Source organism: Musca autumnalis, unplaced genomic scaffold (genome assembly GCF_047663935.1).
Source record: "Musca autumnalis isolate F117 unplaced genomic scaffold, ASM4766393v1 scaffold_5, whole genome shotgun sequence".
NCBI classification, from domain to species: domain Eukaryota; kingdom Metazoa; phylum Arthropoda; class Insecta; order Diptera; family Muscidae; genus Musca; species Musca autumnalis.
The window spans coordinates 125543163-125561846 of NW_027412088.1; the positions used below are offsets into that span (position 1 = coordinate 125543163).

The window sequence follows — 18684 nt, forward strand, 5'->3', positions numbered from 1 at the left end:
GATTCCATAGCTATACGTCCAATAAAATCTACTGGATATACGACCAGGATTTACTTGACGTATAAGTAATGGAATTGACATTTGAAGTCCAGTTCAATAAGACAATGAACAGTTCAAACAGTTAAATTATATATTTTATTCAAGAAAAAAAAATAAAATAATGATTGCTGACAACATGTAGATAAAATGTTGACAGGTCTTTAAAACTTGACACACGCTATTTTTGTTTATTAATATTGAAAATGAGTCATATAAGTTGAAAAAAACTTACCACCATCGATTTGGCTTTAATTTCGCATATGCGTTTAATATTGATCCTTTAATAAAATTGCCAATAAGGGTCCACGATAACCACCTGATTATAGGTATTTTTATGGCTCTACTTCCAAAATGGATTCTTCTTCAATAAACCCTTAGTCGCCGACCTAAAATTGCAAATGGTTTACTATTACAATTAATAAAAAAGATAAAGTTTTTAATACTCGCATATACACATATGGTCAAAATAATCAGTTTTTTTCTCTAAAAAGAAGTGAACTGCGTTACATTTTGAAACTTCAATTTGTAATCAATGATGCAACAAACAAAAAAAAAACGAAAAAATTGGTAACATTTTGTTTCTGTCACTTTTGTCTAAAAATCCTAAATTTGGTTGACCAAAAAAATATGTACATTTTTTTATTTTTTTATTTACCAATAATCGATTAAATTTTAATAACGGGTTGTTTTTAACTGTGCTAATAATTTTAAACAAAAATAAAACGTCTTTTATGTTTACCTGTTATTGAAGAACCTAATAATCTTGTACTTAAGCGAAACGGAATAAAAATATCAATTTTTAAAAAATGGTGAACGGTCAAAATCAAAATTTCGATTTTAACTAAAAAGATGATAGTTTTTTTCATCATAAATCCGTCAAAAAAATGTAAAAGTCTCTCGCTTAAAGGGTTATCCCTAGTTGTACAGACCAAAAACGCATTTTTCATGATTTTCTTTTTTTTTCAAGTACACTACCAATATTTTTAAGTAGTTATTTCTTTCATCTGAAAGAGCACTTCTTATACTACTATAGGAAATCTTGTTGTTGAAAAATATTGCATAGTTTTGTGGTAAATGGCTACCTGCGAAACATCTGTCTCTCTTAATGGGTTATGGCCACTTTAAAGTATAGGTAGAATAGAATATATGCAACAATTTCGAGTCGATCGGACAAAAATTAGCTGAGATATGAACGCCAGAAAAAGAAAATTGATTGTGATTTGTATGTAACATCGAAGTTTGAAACACGGTTTTCTCAAAATTGCATATATATTGAATTTATGACGAAATTGCAATTAGGAATTCAATAAAACGAATTTTTAAGGCAGATGGCACTGTCAACCGTAAAAATCTTATTCATTTACGATTTTTTTTTGCGGGGCGGACTTTATTTCCACACAGCTGCTATTGTCTCCCACACATAGTCACATGTAACTGTACGAGTTTTGGGATATGTTAATTTTTTTTTTTTAATTTAATTTATTTATTACAGTAACCTAGCCCATAGGACCATGAGCGGTTCCAAAAAAAATCTAAACATTAACTACTCGCAGTTTGCTTATATCTAACAATATTTCTTTGTATATTAAAAATAAGGAAATTTGTGATTAAGGGAATTTTTTTAACACTAAATTAAATAAGGAAAAATAATAACATTAAAAATTAAATCAACATCCCAGTTTTGCAATGTAACACAGTAGAAAACAAATGAAATGAAATATGAAAACACTAATTTAAAGCTCATGAGATTGGGCATATAATATCAGCTTCCTCTTATAAGTTTTCGAGGAAAAGCTAAATGTGTTAAGCTCAGGTGGCAAGCTGTTAAATTTTTAGAAATTCTCACAAAAAATGATTTCTCCAAAAACGGAGTTATTCTTGGCAAGAGAAGCTGCATGTTTCTGATGGAACAAATTAATGACAGACAACGGCACTTTCAATTTATACATTTTATAGAAACAACAAAAATTTCTAATACTTACAAAGTTATTAAAACTGCAACCAAGAAAGTTATCCACATAAGACGAAACACGCTGACGCCAACCTAACGAAAAAACATAACGCACAACTCTATTAAACAATAATCGCAATCTACGCAAAACATATCCACAACTACCACTACACACTTCAAGACCATACAAAAACAGTGGCATTATGAGGGCATGCACCACACGAATTTTTACCATCCGAGGCAAGACAAGGTCCAACGAGTACAACTTCCTCAATGCAAAGTTGACCCTGGACGAAACAGAACTTACGTGGGCCTCAAATGCTAACTCATTGTCCAACATTACACCTAAGCAATTTAGCTTGCTTACAACATCTATAACACTATTATAGATTGAAACAGAAATTGCACCAACAGGTATGTTGCCCAAATTTATGGCCTTTGTTTTTGCGGTGTTGATCTTAAGGCCATTTATGGTCATCCACTCTACCAACAAACTAACAGTAAAATTAATGGAGTTCTGAAGAACATCCAAAAACACAAAGTCTCCTAAAAACAATAGCTGAATATCGTCAGCAAACGCAAAAGACAAACAATTCCTACAACTAATACGGCTAAACAAGTCATTTATGTACATTATGAATAACAAGGGGCCCAGCACTGAACCCTGCGGCACCCCACTACTCACTGACAAGACACTGGACATTACATTTTTACTACTAACATATTGCCTTCTACCAAACAAGTAGGAGTGCATCAGGTTACATGCAGATGAGGAAAACTTGAACTCTTTGAAAAGCTTCTCTACCAAAATAGCTTGATTGACTTTATCAAAGGCCTTCTCCAAGTCTAGAGACAAGAGCACGCAACAACCACCATCACTGACATTCTTTCTTATATTGTCCGTCAACCCAAGCAGCCAGGATGTGGTGCTGCGATTAGATCGAAACCCAAACTGACTATCATGCAAAAGCGACGAGCCATCCAAGTATGTCATAATCTGTTTCTTCATAACTTGCTCAACCATTTTAGACAAGATTGGCATGATAGATATGGGCCTCAAATCACTAGAACCACTGCTTTTGGGTATCGGAACAACTTTGGCTACTTTCCAGTCCATTGGAAATGTCGATGTCATGACAATGGTATTTACAACATGCAAAACATACACACATATATGTGGAAACAACAATTTCAAGAACTTCAGTTTGAATCCGTCATAGCCAACAGCCTTTGACTTAATCATACCAAAAGCTTCTATAACTTCATCAATATGCACTGATCGGAAGCTAAAGCCTTCACAAACACCAACGGGTATACATGGAACACGAATATTTTCATGACACTGATTACGCACAAATTCATTATTCAGACGTTCGACGTCATCAGATTCTACAATATTATCAGTATCGTAAGCAACACCATTCATCCTCAATACTGACCAAAGTTCTTTCGAAGACTTGCTACAAAAAAGGTCCTTATGAGCTACTCTTTTAACTTTTCTTACAACATTTTTTGCTTTATTTCGCAATTTACAATAAGATTTCCAGTTTTCATTACTCCTTTCATTTAAATAAGCTTTGTAGGCCAAATATCTTAAGGACAAAGCATACCGTATATCATGCGACTTGTACCAGTCATCTTTCTTGATATTAACAATTCTCCTCTTAACAGGAAAAGCAGAATTAATTAGAAGAAGATTGGTATTTAACAAGTTTACTTGTGCATCCACATCAGTTGTATTAAAAATGTCATTAAAGTTGAACGAAGAAATCACATCACTTAACTCATCAGGTCCAAGTGCATCGTAATCAACATATTCATAATAAAGCTTTGTAAGGGGATTGTATACCTCAAGAGACAAAAAGATAAACGCATGATCAGACACACCAGGACAAGCAAATTGATTACTACATTTCAACATATTAGGACATGACAACAAAAAGTAATCTAACAAGGAAGTAGAGTTGTGGGCAATATCATAATGTGTCGGAATAGAATTGTGAACAACGCTCAAATTCGTTCTACTACAAATATCTCTAACATGAATACTCTTAGAAACATCAAACATATTACTGTTGAAATCCCCAATAATAACTACATTGGCATATCTTACAACATCGCCATGTGGGAGATATACAACACCAACTAAAAAAGGACATTGATTAATGTACAGCTCACAAAAAATATACTCCACAACGCCATAAGACAACATACCTCTACACAAAACTTTATGTTTTATACTTTCAGAAACATACAACGCAACACCACCTGCTCTCACATCAGGACGATCACTTCGGTGGCAAACGTACCCTGGAATTTGTACAGCATTGGTATGAACCGAGGACTTTAACCAAGTCTCAGAGACACCAAATGCATCCAAATTATGTCCTTCAAGCATGCTCCTAATCTCATGAATTTTAAAAGAATTGTTTTGCAACTTATAGCTCCTAGCATTAATGTGACCAATATTAAAATTATTCTTTAAATTGCATAACTGGGATGATAGAAAAGTGTTGTCACTAACAACCTCACCTAAACATGTAGAAAACATAGTGATTATAACTTACGGTGGCAAAAACAGAAATCCCGGAAATAAAAAAAAAAATAAGTAAACATACTACTCAAGGGAGTTCACTACTCTAATAACTGGGCCATTGGCAGAACATTAATCTTAATATTGCGCTGCTTCAACTGCATTCACATCAACCTCAAGCATCCTCAAGCAGTCATTGATATCATACTCAACTTCCATTCCATTAGGCAACATGACCAAAACCTTTGGGTTGTCAGAACTTATCAGCTTAAACTTTTGAATTTTCTTGCACCTCCATAACTTACGACATGTATACATTAGTTTCGAAGCTGCTCGATTATGATGATCATTCAAGAAAACACGACTTCTTACGGTCACACCAGTAATATCACCCAGCATCAGAGGATCACGCCGCTTCTGATAACTAGCCATAATACAGTCTCTGACATGGACCAATTTTATTATGGCTGATAACTAGCCATAATACAGTCTCTGACATGGACCGAGTTGAATTTAACAAGTACCGACTTGCCTTTTGATATGTAACAACAGTGATTAATATCTTTAGGGTGTATCTCAATGCCACATAACGTAGAAATTCTAGTAATTGGTTCTCTTAGATTTTTAATGCCATCGGGCAAGCCACTAACTATAATGTTAGATCGATTTAAGCGCCTTGTAAGGATGTCATTTTCCATTTCATATTCTTGCATATCTCTCTCCACTCTCTTAACAGCCATATAGCATTCTTTTACAGTATCTTCCATTTGCCGAATACGCTCATCAACATCGGATCGCATGGTCTTTACGATGTTTTTTATCTTCACCATAAAACTTTCAAATTGCTGCAGCAAACAAACCTTGTAAGATTCAAACTCCTTTTTGAACGAGTCAATGATCTGCGTTTCAATCTCACCACTGTTAACATCCTCCACGACTTCCCGACTTTTTACAGCACTACTACTAGGATTACTCATTTCTTTAGAGACCTTGATACATGAGGGACATTTAAATAAAACATCTTATTCTTCCTATTTTTATATAAGAAATTGTGTTGCTCTTTAGTAACGTTGACACAATCTATATGGAAGAATAACCCACATTCACCACATCCAACACTATTTTGGTTCTCCTTAACAATTTTCTTGCACGTAGGGCACGTATATGATTTTGTTGCAGATGGCATTTTGTTGCGCCGGTGGAAACATAAGCAATCAATTCCAGATATAAGATACTCTGCCAGCAACGAGAGCAACAACAATACAAAAATGTTATTGTGAACCCAGATTTGATCAACAACAACAATACAGAGAGATGAGACACCAAACCAAATCTGCATCCAATCAGCTGACACCAATTTTAGAACGCAACAACAACCATTTGGTTGCTATTTTCATGTAGGAACGTTTGTTAAGCCTTCCTCTATGCATTAAATCGAAAATAATGGAAATTAGTAAAGAGCACACACACGCACAAAGACAAACTTAAAATAAGAGAAACGTGGTTTAACTGGAATAAAGATAGAAAACTCATGGCTGGGAAGAAGGATACTAAGGAAGAGCTTCAAAAGCTATATGGAGACATCATTTATCTATTAATATTGACTACGAAGAATATCTTCTTAGTGAGACACTTAAAAAAACTAAATAAAACACCGAAAGTACACTCACGAAATCTGTCAAATAAATATTACAATATCAATGGCATAGAAAATAAAATGTTATATCCATCTTTTTTCAATTATTTAAAAAGTCATGATATATTTGTTCTCATTGAAACCCACCTTATCGAAAACAAATATGAAAATATAACCCCCTGTTTTTTATAAATTTTTATTCTTCCCACACGAATTGTCAAATTTTGTAGATCGATTTACTCGCCTTAGCGCAAATGTAGAGCGTTGATTTTTAAATGAGGAATACTTAACTATATGGAACTCATCTAAAAAAATTAAGTCTGTATGTCATCTGAGGGCTGAGCTATGGATGCCTAAATTATTACGAATGTAGGTAGACGAACGAACAAAAATAAGTTACAAAAACTGAGGGTAAGAAAATATTTCCCAGGTTTTGAATTATACAACATACCAGCAAGAAAACAACAAATATATGGACGGGCAATTGGGGGCCTTATATTTGCAGTAAATAAAACCGTTGCAACTATGGGTCTAAAATACAGTCGAACCTCGATTATCCGGGAACCTCCATTATCCGGGATAGAAAAGAAATGCTTGTGTTGTTTCTATTGCCTCTATTATCCATTATAAACTCCATTATCCGACAGTAAAAGCACACCTTTCACTTAATTTGATTATGAAATTCTCCTGTCTGATGCGGGGCATACACTATGGGCATGCACGACAGCATTTGTAATAGTATTAGTAAATTTTGAAGTTTTTGTCAATGTATTTGGGAGTAGTTTTGGCAGGATTGAAATCAAAATAGTTTTGATTTTGTAAATGAACCTCTTTCAATCCGATGAATTTTGTTTATTTTCCAAGTAACCAACAAATAATTTTTGAAAACAACAAATATTTTTTGTGAGGAAATTAAAAAAATTGGAAAGCTTCAACCCAAAATCGAGTTTTGGAGGAAAATTCATCATTTTTGGAATATGGATTGAAGGAATGCCACACACTATTCAATCACACACGTACCCAAGGGTTCATTTGGCAGTATAGTGTATGCCCCGCATGACACAATTTGTGTATTTACAAGTATGCAAAACAAGCATAAATTGCTTTTTCGCGCCCATTGAATGGAAGACCACCTTCTAAATTGTTTCTGTAGCGATGAAGGTGTTTTTGGCGTTGGAAAGGATTACAACCCAGCAAAATAAATTGGAAGTAGTGCAATTTGGACTAGTTCTGTCACGGCATGTTTTGATGCAGTTCAAATGGAGTCGTGAAAAAGGCACTCCAGTCCTCACATTTTAACTGCATTTGGATGCAATCCAAAGAATCACATCCACTTGTCACTTTTTAACAACATCTGGATGCAGTTCAGCGGAGTCGTGAAAAAGGCACTCCAATTCCTCACAATTTAACAGCATCCGGATGCAGTCCAAACGGAGTCGTGAAAAAGGCACTCCGTTCGCTACATTTTATTAGCAGTTGTTAGAGATCCCTACATGTACATAAATCAGTTTGTACATCTCTACAGGCAGCGGTATACATTTTACAAAAAGAGATAAGCGTGTTAACATTTCCAAACATTTGTTAATACAAACTAAATAATATTTAATTTGTGAACATTTTTCCGGTAACTCACGAGAAGAAAATTTCCGAATGGAGTGCTGTTGGAGTACATGTCGGAAAACTTAACTGGTGATGGGAAGACAACCCATTTAGCAGATGAAACAAAAACAGTTCAGCTTGGATTAAATGGAGAGCGAAGGAAACACGCATGTCTGCGATTGAATTCAATGGAGAATTTTCATAATTTGTGTTAATGTAATAAAGTTCTTAATATTTTTGTTTTACACAAATAATAAATGCATTTTTTTTCTGGGATATTTTGTAATGGCTTGCACAATTTCCGCAGAATGCCTGTATCAAAACACGTGCTTTGGACTTCCTCCTATTCTACCCCAAAGGGTTAGTTAAAATGCAATGCCAAAGAGTCAGTTAAAATGCAGTGCCAGAGGGTCAGTTTAAATGCAGTGCCAAAGGGTCAGTTAAAATGCAGTGCAATGGAGTGCCTCTTTCAGTAGTCACGCTCTTGTGAAAATCATGAGTGAAAATGCATAATTTGATGCACTTCCAGATCACTTGTACATATCATTTAACTGCCTCTTTGGAGGCAAACTTTTTGCTGGGTAATTATGAAGGACTTGGGCGTCAATTTACTTCACCCTAAATGCGTACGACAACTTATAAAGGAGTTCTGAAACAGACATTTCCAGTGGTGAGTAACATTTTCGGATGTCCGCCCGGCAAAAAGTTTGCCTCCAAAGAGGCAGTTAAATCATATGTACAAGTGTTACAAATCAAATTATGCATTTTCACTCATGATTTTTACAAGAGCGTGACTACCCAGCAAAATTTTATGGAAGTGGTTCCATGAGATGCCATGATTTCACTGGATCTTTTGCATTGGTTCCAATGAAGTCGTGAAAGATCCGATCTTTTCATCAGCATTTGAACCCATGCATAGGAAGTCGTGAAAGATCCGATCTTTTCAATAGCATTTGATCCCATTCAAATGAAGTCGTGAAAGATCCGATCTTTTCATCAGCATTTAAACCCATTTTATCGATCCAATAGAGTTGCAGTTTGTGTTTTTTTGTAAACACATGTAAATTTTCTTTTATTTGTCTAAATAAGTTTAAAGCTATATAAGATTTATTATGCTAGGAAATTCCAATCATTGAGCTAAAAATAGAGTCGGACTGCACTCTTTGGTATTATAAAAGTGTCCTTACATGGTCTAGAGAACCCTGCTCTACAGAACTTTATAAGCAAATTGATTTGTAGATCCCTACAAAACAAAAAAGTATTCATTTTTAAGTGTTGTAAAATAAAATTCACGAAATAGTAATTTGCAGTTGGAGTCCATGTCGAAATCTGCACTGGTGATAGGAAGTAAAAAAACCTTTTGTAAGATGAATCAAAATCAGTTGCGGAGGAAATAAACTCTGTTGCGAGCGGCGGTGCTAAAAATGCAACAGCTGGACGACCGAAAGTCGAGTATCTCACTAAAATTCTAAACATGTCGCTAGCCACCCACGTTCCCGAAGTCTGGCAAATTTCCCAGCTACTGAAGCCTGGCAAGGATGCCAGTAAATGTGAATTGTACAAACCGATTTCGCTTTTTTCGCCCGTAGCAAAGACTCGTGGGGCTTTAGTCCTCTCCAGCATCAGAAATAACTGTCCAGTAGCCGATCAATAGCATGGGATCCGTAAGCAGCACAACAACTGCGCTGCACGCCATCTCCACACATATTAGTCGAGGACTCAATCAGAGCAAGCCGTGCGATAGAACTGTGATGATGGCGCTTTTCTTATCAAAACCCTTTGATACTGTCAAGCACTTCACGCTGTTTGAGGTCATCGAGCAGATTTCGCTCCGGCCAAGTTTGAAACGTTGGATAAAAATTATATGTGTGTGACACCGTTCATAACATCTGCCTATCACGCGGCACAGGCCCGCACGACCCGCTGCACCTTTTCAACTGCCCTAACAAACCTTCTAACAAACTTAAGTATGTAGCTTTGTGGTTACAAACCATCGAAATTCTTACAACTGACATACAAACATATAAACTACTGTTACAACAACAAACTGCAATTATGGATGTAAACTTTTTTATGATAATTAAATAATAGTTATTTCAAAAATTCCTATGAATTAATTAAAAATTATGAAAATCATATTTCAATACATTTTCCATTTTCCGAACAACAAAAGGGTTGGTGAAAATGACATGCCAAAGATTAGTGAAAATGCGATTCTAGGTAATCGGTTAAGATGACATGCCAATGGATTGGTATAGATGCCATGCCAAAGAATTGTTGAAGATGCCATTCCACCGAGTTAGTAAAGATGACATGCTTAGGATCTGAAAATGAATTGCATCTTTTGGGGGTCACGCTCTTGTAAAAAGAATGAGTGAAGATGCTAAAAAAAATGACAATCCATTTCACTTGCACCCATTCTTGAATAGCATCTTTGGCATCGAACATTTTGCTGGGTACTGAAAGATGCACTCCATTGCACTACATTTTAACTGACCCTTTGGCACTGCATTTTAACTGACCCTTTGGCATTGCATTTTAACTGACCCTTTGGCATTGCATTTTAACTAAACCTTTGGGGTTAGAATAGGATGCAGTCCAAAGCACGTGTTTTGATACATTCTGCGGAATGTGTGCAAGCTATTACAAAATTTCCCAGAACAAATAAAATGCATTTGTGTAAAACAAAAATATTAAGAATTTTATTACATTAACACAAATTATGAAAATTCTCCATTGAATTCAATCGCAACCATGCGTGTTTCCTCCGCTCTCCATTTAATCCAAGCTGAACTGTTCTTGCTTCATCTGCCAAATGAGTTTGATACTGTCTTCCCATCACCAGTTAAGATTTCGACATGTACTCCAACAGCACTCCATAGGGAAATTTTCTTACCGAAAAAATGTTCGCAAATTAAATATTTTTTATTTTATATTAACAAATTGTTGCAAATGTTAACACGCTTATCTCTTTTTGGAAAATGTAGAGATGTACAATCTGATTTATGTACTTGTAGGGATCTCTAATAACTGCTAATAAAATGTAGCAAACGGAGTGCCTTTTTCACGACTCCGTTTGGACTGCATCCGGATGCTGTTAAATTGTGAGGAATTGGAGTGCCTTTTTCACGACTCCGCTGAACTGCATCCAGATGTTGTTAAAAAGTGACAAGTGGATGTGATTCTTTGGATTGCATCCAAATGCAGTTAAAATGTGAGGACTGGAGTGCCTTTTTCACGACTCCATTTGAACTGCATCAAAACATGCCGTGAAAGAACTAGTCCACAGTGCACTACTTCCAATTTATTTTGCTGGGCGGAGTGGAAATTTCATCATGATTTTATAAACTTGTGTATAAAAGTGTCGAGTCGTCAAAACTTAAATTTTCAGAAGAAATGCGGATATCCTGAAGAGGCAGCCATATTATACAGTGGTAAAGATTCTCTAAAATGTAGGGGAATGACTTATGCGTAAAATATATGACTCTTGCAGACAATACGCTTCCAAAAATAAATTTGTTGACTGAAAAAAGCAAGCTTTGTTAGGCATTACACTTGATTATTTAAAGAATCCTTGCCAAAGCAGGATATACGGGTGAATCCTTAATCAGGAGGGATATACTTTTACTGAATATTACTGAGAGTACTTAGTTTTCAATATAGAATGGATATGCATCTTTCTGTATTTCCAAGTTTTAAAGGGGGTTCTATTTAAATGAGCCAATTTTTTTAATTCAATTTTTGACTTTATTTTGTTTTCGTTGTATAATTCTTATATAAATTGGAATTGAATGCAATTGAATGACTAAATTTATTCCAAACACATGCAGCAAAATATAATAAAACTTATAAACTTCGTATCTTGTATAATTTGGAAAAAAAATGGAGGTTAAAAAAATGTTGTAGGGGTTCTATTCAAGTGAGCGGCAGGTTATTTTTTATTTCAAATTTTCATAGAACAAGAAAGAATCCAGCCCCTGAACAGCAATAATATTCGAAAAAATCTCAAATTGTGAAATCATTAGTTTAAATTCATTAAGTTTGTTTATCGATGAAATGCGTCGCATGTTTACAGATAATATATTAATACATTTACTTTTAAAATTTCAAAGATAACCGCTAAAAATTTTCAAATTTGAAAAACATATTTTAGTATAAGTCGTTTATTGTGTGAAAAAAGGATTTTGTTAAAAAAGACAGAAAAAATGTATGTATGTATATGAGGAAAAGTCAGAATTTTTTAATATTCCATTTGAAAAAAATTAATTTTTTTTTGACGCTACATGAACGATTTTTGGTACACGGATTGAGAAAAAATTCCCATTCTCAAATCCGTTCGAGATACTAATTTTGGATATTGCGCGCAAAAGTTATGGCGGTTTCAATTCTGATTATTAGTAAAAATTTTATAAAAACGCTATTTATTATATCGAGAAACATTGTTAATTTATGGCTTCCTACTTACTATATGTTTACTGAGGTCCCATAACTTTAGTGAGAAAGTTATAAATTTTCGGGGAAATTAGGAAAGAATTCAAAACAATTAGTAGTTTGCTACTTGTTTTAATAAAATTCAAGCTGTTTATGCATCTGAAAAATATATTAAAAGTATTTACGGAATCTAAACATCGCGAAGATTCAAATGAAACCAAAACTATACAAATCCGTTTAGTGGTTTGCATATTATAGCAAAAACAAAAAAATATATATTGAGGAAATTTATAAAATTTTTGTAAGAGAAAATATTTATTAAAATGAATTTTGTGAGTTAGTTGAAGAAAATGTAGGAAAATAGGTTGGAGCTATTCTTCTATTTGAGTTAAATTTCACGCAAAAAATCACATTTTTTATTCTAATCACTTCTCGAATACACGCTAACATCTAGCGGAAGATATGGATATCGTTCAAATAAATGTTGGGTTCCTTTAAATGGGGTATAATCTTGAAATATAACTGTATCGGGTAATGTTCATTTTGAAATGCGTGTAAATCGCGAAATCCTCAAAATCACTTTATGCGCATGCGGTTTACCAATACAGCGAACTATTCCCTTTTAATTTGTACACATTTGCCAGGGTTTACTTTGGCCGCTAAGATGTAGCATCGTTTACAGTTTAGTGTGCAACAAACTGTATAACGCTTATAATTTGCACAAACTGCATACACTTTTTATGCGCATTCGATTTCACTATCATCCATGAAAAAATACATCGATCTAAACCTATTTCGATAAAATCCATCAGGAACCGTGCATGTAGCATCACACACTATTTTTGGGATAAATCGGATGCAGCAGACATGCCACTAAATTTTCGCAAAAAGGCGAGTGAAGTGTCAGTTTCTTCATTGAAAGGGAAACGATCCACAGAAAACGCGATTAAATCCGCAATATTTTGAAAAACATTTTACACACATTTTTCGGTTTTTGCAGTTGCTGTTCTCGCCATTCTAATGGATGGATTTTCACGATCTATGATTTATACGATCCGGGCCGTCAAAAAACTAAAATATCTTGGGGTCCCAGCACAAACAAAAGGATATTGTAAATACTGTACCCTAAAAATAGGGTTTTTCGAAAAAATATCGTACTAAATTTTGGCCTTGGGCAGTAGATAACTGTGATGCTGTCTGGGCTACATAGTAAATATACACATCAAATTATGCGAGTACTTTGATACTATTATATGTTTTTTGAAATATACGAATGCGCGTTGCAGTTAATTCAAAAATACAAAAAACACCTAAAATCTGGCTTCAAAATGTCAGCATCCATAAAAGGTGGATACAGTGGAAATTTTGAAAAGTGATACATTAGAAGTGTAGTCTTCATTTTTTGTTCTTCTGCTTTTACTTTAGACAGATGTCCGTAATTAAAACGGGTTAACTGCCAATCGAATAACAACGTAAAAAAAACTCGTTTGCTTCAACGTGTTTTTACCTATTTTTATTCATTTACGCGGTCATAGCTTCCGCGCAAATTAACTTTTTTAGCCACATTTTTGAGCTTTGATTAAAAACACTTCGTTTGATCCAACTATGGTCATATATCGTGGTACACTGCAATATTTCGCGAATTATAACAGTGCAAACCTTGGCTTCATCAATGTTAAATTTTTTTGACTTTTCGTCATATATCGTCACCATAAATGCCCGAAGACGTAAGTAACAATTTCATAAGTGTACAGGAGAAGCAAAAAGCGTTATAAAATGAAAAAAAAAAAATTGATAAAATATCGCAAGTTACGTCTTTTGGTATTGTTTTTTCGTAAATGCCAAAAGGCGAAACTTACAAATTTCTTGAGAATACATTTAAAGAAACTACTATAAATTAAAAATTATAATTAAGCAGTTAGGCGAACTTTAAACTAGCTATCTGAAGGTGTTGGGTTCAATTCCCAGTCTTAACGGTGATATTTCAATGGATCCAATTTGGTTAACAGTCTATTCCAACTACCACGCTATGTATAATTTTAATTGTATTATACGAGATTTAAGATATCTGATCTTGAATTCTATATTTATTGTAATACTTAAGTCAAACTATCGGCAAAATACATAGAATATAAATTAAGTGATGTGTAACATTTTTAATTCTCATAAGGATTGTTGTCACAAAAATAGTGACAAACAATTGGAATTCAGTGTTTTAAGTCCTTCAGGTGTTGAAATTGCTTTTTGAAACTTTTAGCCTTCGTGTGAACTCACTGCATTAAAATCTACAGAAATTTTCTGTGGTAGAGTCTGGAAGTTGTCTTTGATATAAGTTTTAAAATAGATTATACCGCTAGGATCAAACGCCAATGCTTGCAGTTTATTGACTATATCGAGCCCTTCCTGCGACAAAGGTGTAAGCGACAAAATGCAAATTTTACAGGAGACGGTTTTTATCGAATAACTTTTGATCTAACCAAACTTTTTAATTAAGTTTTGGTATAGTTCCGTTACTAAATGCTATTTACTAAAAAAATAAGTAATTTGTGGAATATGTTCAATATAATTAGTGTCCTTACATCTTTTTCGCTGTCACGCAATCAGACTGCTACATTAAGAAGTGGTTACATTAAAAAATTTTATTTGAAACAAATCATTTTTAGAGTAATTCACATCTATAATTTAAAAACCAAGCAACTTACTTTAATAGCAAGTATTTATTTGAAAAATTATAAGATTAAAGCGTATTCCTTGTAATATAGTCGAACAACTACATTGTATGTTAATGTATAATTTTGAAGTAAGCGACAATTCGCTGTCACCTGTAAATGTAAACAAAATAAAAAGGGCGCTTACATCAAAATTGTTTTTGCTCTAATTTCGTAACGGTACGTAGCAGAGTTCTAAAAATTTGGGAGATGGTGTGTTGGAATATTCTTTATCGATTTCCGTAAAAAGAAGAAGAGCGAAAACAAGTAAGAAAAGCGTTAAGTTCGGTCGGGCCGAACTTTTTATACCCTCCACCACAAATTTCAGCCGTTTCGGTGGATTAATGTGGCCACTACCTTCAAAATACCGAAATTCGGAAGGTACCGTTCTATGGGGGCTATATGATGGCGTGGACCTATACCTACAAATTTCTGGGGTAAAGTTTTATACGCCTAAAGAAGACTAAATACCAAATTTCAGCCATATCGGTGTGATAATGAGGCTAAAACGTTCAAAATATCGAAAATCGGGAGATTTGTATTATGGGGGCTATATCAACACGTGGACCTATATAAACATTTTATGGTAGAAATGTTTCTTAGCCTCTGGAAACACAAAATACAAAGTTGCAACCGATTCTTTGGTCAAATGGGTCTAATACATTCAAAATATATTAAAATGACGCGTACTTTATAAGGGGTCTTATGTGGGGACTATACCAAAACGTGGACCTATATAACCCAACTTTGGTAAGAATGTTTTCTGGCCTCTGAAGACACAAAATACCAAATTACAACCAATTCTGTGGTCAAATGGGTCTAATACATTCAAAATATGTTAAAATGACGCGTACTTTATATGGGGCCTTATATAGGGCTATACCAAAACGTGGACCTATATAACCCAACTTTGGTAGAAATATTTTTTGGCCTCTGGAGACACAAAGTACCAAATTACAACCAATTCGGTGGTAAAATGGGCCAAATATCTTAAAAATTCCTTAAAACGACGCGTACTTTATATGGGGCCTTATATGGGGGCTATATCAAAACGTGGACCTATATAACCCAACTTTGGTAGGAATATTGTTTGGCCTCTGGAGACACAAAGTACCAAATTACAACCAATTCGGTGGTAAAATGGGCCAAATATCTTAAAAATTCCTTAAAACGACGACGCGTCACGCGTCATTTTGTATGGGGGCTATACGAAAGCGTGGACCTACATAGCCCGCTTTCAATACCAAAAGTCCTACGTAAATATAACATATTTTCCCAAAATTTCATCAACCTACGTCAATCCGTTCGGACGCTAGAGTGATTTCCACAGACGGACAGACGGACAGACGGACGGACGGTGGGGTCTACAATGATTATTTCGAGTAGTTACAAACGTAGTGACAAACTTAATATACCCCCATCCTATGGTGGAGGGTATAAAAATGTCGCTTACATCTTTTTCGCGGGAAGGGCTTATCTGTTTATCTGTCTTTTTGCTTAAGTGAACTTATACAGAAAAGATGGGATTTTCTCTGGACCTATTACCATTAAAATCAGTTGTACCAAGGGTTGACAATAACGTTTTTCGGCAAAATTATACTATAATCGTATTTCATTAATTTCATTTATTTCACATGTAATTTGAGGCGATGGGGCCTATAAATAAAAAATTACAATATATATATAAAGCTTAACCTTAAACAGGAAAAACTACTCCATTTTTTATAAGTAAACATTAAAAATTCTTAAAATAATTTCTTAAAATATTATTGTATTAAATAAAAATATAATTAAACTATAAAAAAAAAACAATAATTATTCTCCCACAAGGAAAAATGCGCATAAGCAAGATAGCTAATACTATATCACATTAGGTATAACCACAAAAAAAATTGTTTGACTACTCAAAGGCATTAACAAAAATTAGTGTATATATAAACTAGAAAAATCTGTTTTAATAACAATATTAGAAATGCTGAAGAAGTTTGTTGGAGTACGTAGTATACGAAACACCAACATTTTTTAACGCAGGGAGCAAAAAATTATATAGACGAGCCACTCTAATTAGGAATGACGTATCCATTAAATGAACAACTAGGGAAATTTGCAATTGACTGTTTCTTGACGAATGAGAAAACATAAAGGCCCATACCAGAATTTTCGGACATTGAGAAACAATTAGCTTGAAAAACATGAGCAACAACCGACAGTCAAAAAGGAAGAAAACGAACAGCCCAGAAATTTGTGCACTTATCGAGCCCTTCCCGGGAAAAAGGTGTAAGCGACAAAAATCATATTTTACAGGAGACGGTTTTTATTAAATAACTTTTGATCTAACCAACATTTTTAATTAAGTTTTGGTATAGTTCCGTTATTAAATGCTATTTACTAAAAAAATAAATAATTTGTGGAATATCTTCATTATAACGGGAATTAGTGTCGCTTACATCTTTTTCGCTGTCACGTATTAAGATTGTTACAGTAAGAAGTGGCGGTTACATTAAAAAATTTTATTTGAAACAAATCATTTTTAGAGTATTTCACACCTATAATTTAAAAACAAAGCAACTTACTTTAATAGCAAGTACTTATTCGAAAAATTATAAGATTTAAGCCTATTTCTTGTAATATGGTCAAATAACTACATGGTATGTTAATGTACAATTTTGATGTAAGCGACTATTCGCTGTCACCTAAAAATGTAAACAAAATAAAAAAGGCGCTTACATCAAAATTGTTTTTGCTCTAATTTCGTAACGGTATGTGGCAGAGTTCTAAAAATTTGGAAGATGGTGTGTTCGAATATTCTTTATCGATTTTCGTAAAAAAAAAGAAAATCGAAAAAATGTCGTTTACATCTTTTTCGCGGGAAGGGCTCGATATGGCGATATATGTGAACGGCTATTTAAACCATAAATGTAACGCACCGCTCGGTTCAAAGACAGCTGTACCAAGTGTAAATAACATTGTGCCGTACCCGAATAAATTTTGAAAACAATACAGTATAGATGGAAGAACAAGAGCCTTAACTAAACGTTCTTTGGCAAAAGATGGCAACGATAAAGAGATCTTAGGGCCAATTTAAGCACCAGCATACATTACATGAACATTTATACTACTACACGTAGAAAACAAAAAAGCTTTACTTTTTAACGGATTAACCTTAAGATTGCTGTCATGTATTCACTTTTGCAACAAATCCATAACTAGATCTACCTGAGATTGCAACACAGAGGGAAATCTCGAATCTCCTTTAAACACTAATTGAAGATCATCAGCAAAAGCGAACGGGACACACCAACTCTCCAACTTGGCAAAAAGATCGTTTATGTAAATAATAAATAGGAGAGGTCCCAAAACAGACTCCAATACTCACCCCAAGCTGGCCACTACACCTGTCACCCACACTAACCAACTTACTCCTGCCATTTAGATAGGACCACAACAAAGAACAGGCACTGCCTGAAAAATTATTAATTATTTAAAAAATAAATCTTTGTATTATACCGACAAGAATTTTAAGCATATATACGTTTTTGGCTCACCGTTTCATAAGACTTGTTAGGTACATTTTTTTGATGACATTCGTCTTGCATTGCCTTCCGAATAACCATTACCTTTTCGGTTTACCATATGTATGTTTTATATTGTTTTATTGCATAGATCTGTCTTCAGACATCATTTTCAATCAGACATTTCAATTACTATTTTATTAAAACTTAGAAATTTTGCCAAACTTGGATTTCGGTCATGATATGCGTACAAGAGGAAATAGATACTATTGGTG

General features: G+C 34.2%; 1 protein-coding gene across 3 annotated transcripts in view; it reads right to left on the reverse strand.

Annotated features, from left to right (window-relative positions):
- LOC141405249 (protein pangolin, isoforms A/H/I/S-like) overlaps window positions 1-18684 on the reverse strand; it is a 449154-nt gene that overhangs the window by 316727 nt on the left and 113743 nt on the right. For 2 of the 3 annotated variants that reach the window (XM_073989354.1, XM_073989357.1), the window contains one exon: window positions 272-425. The exons of the other annotated variant lie outside the window; for it this stretch is intronic. The gene's annotated coding sequence lies outside the window, so the exon portion shown is untranslated. The remainder of the gene's footprint in view (window positions 1-271; window positions 426-18684) is intronic. 3 annotated transcript variants of the gene reach the window in all.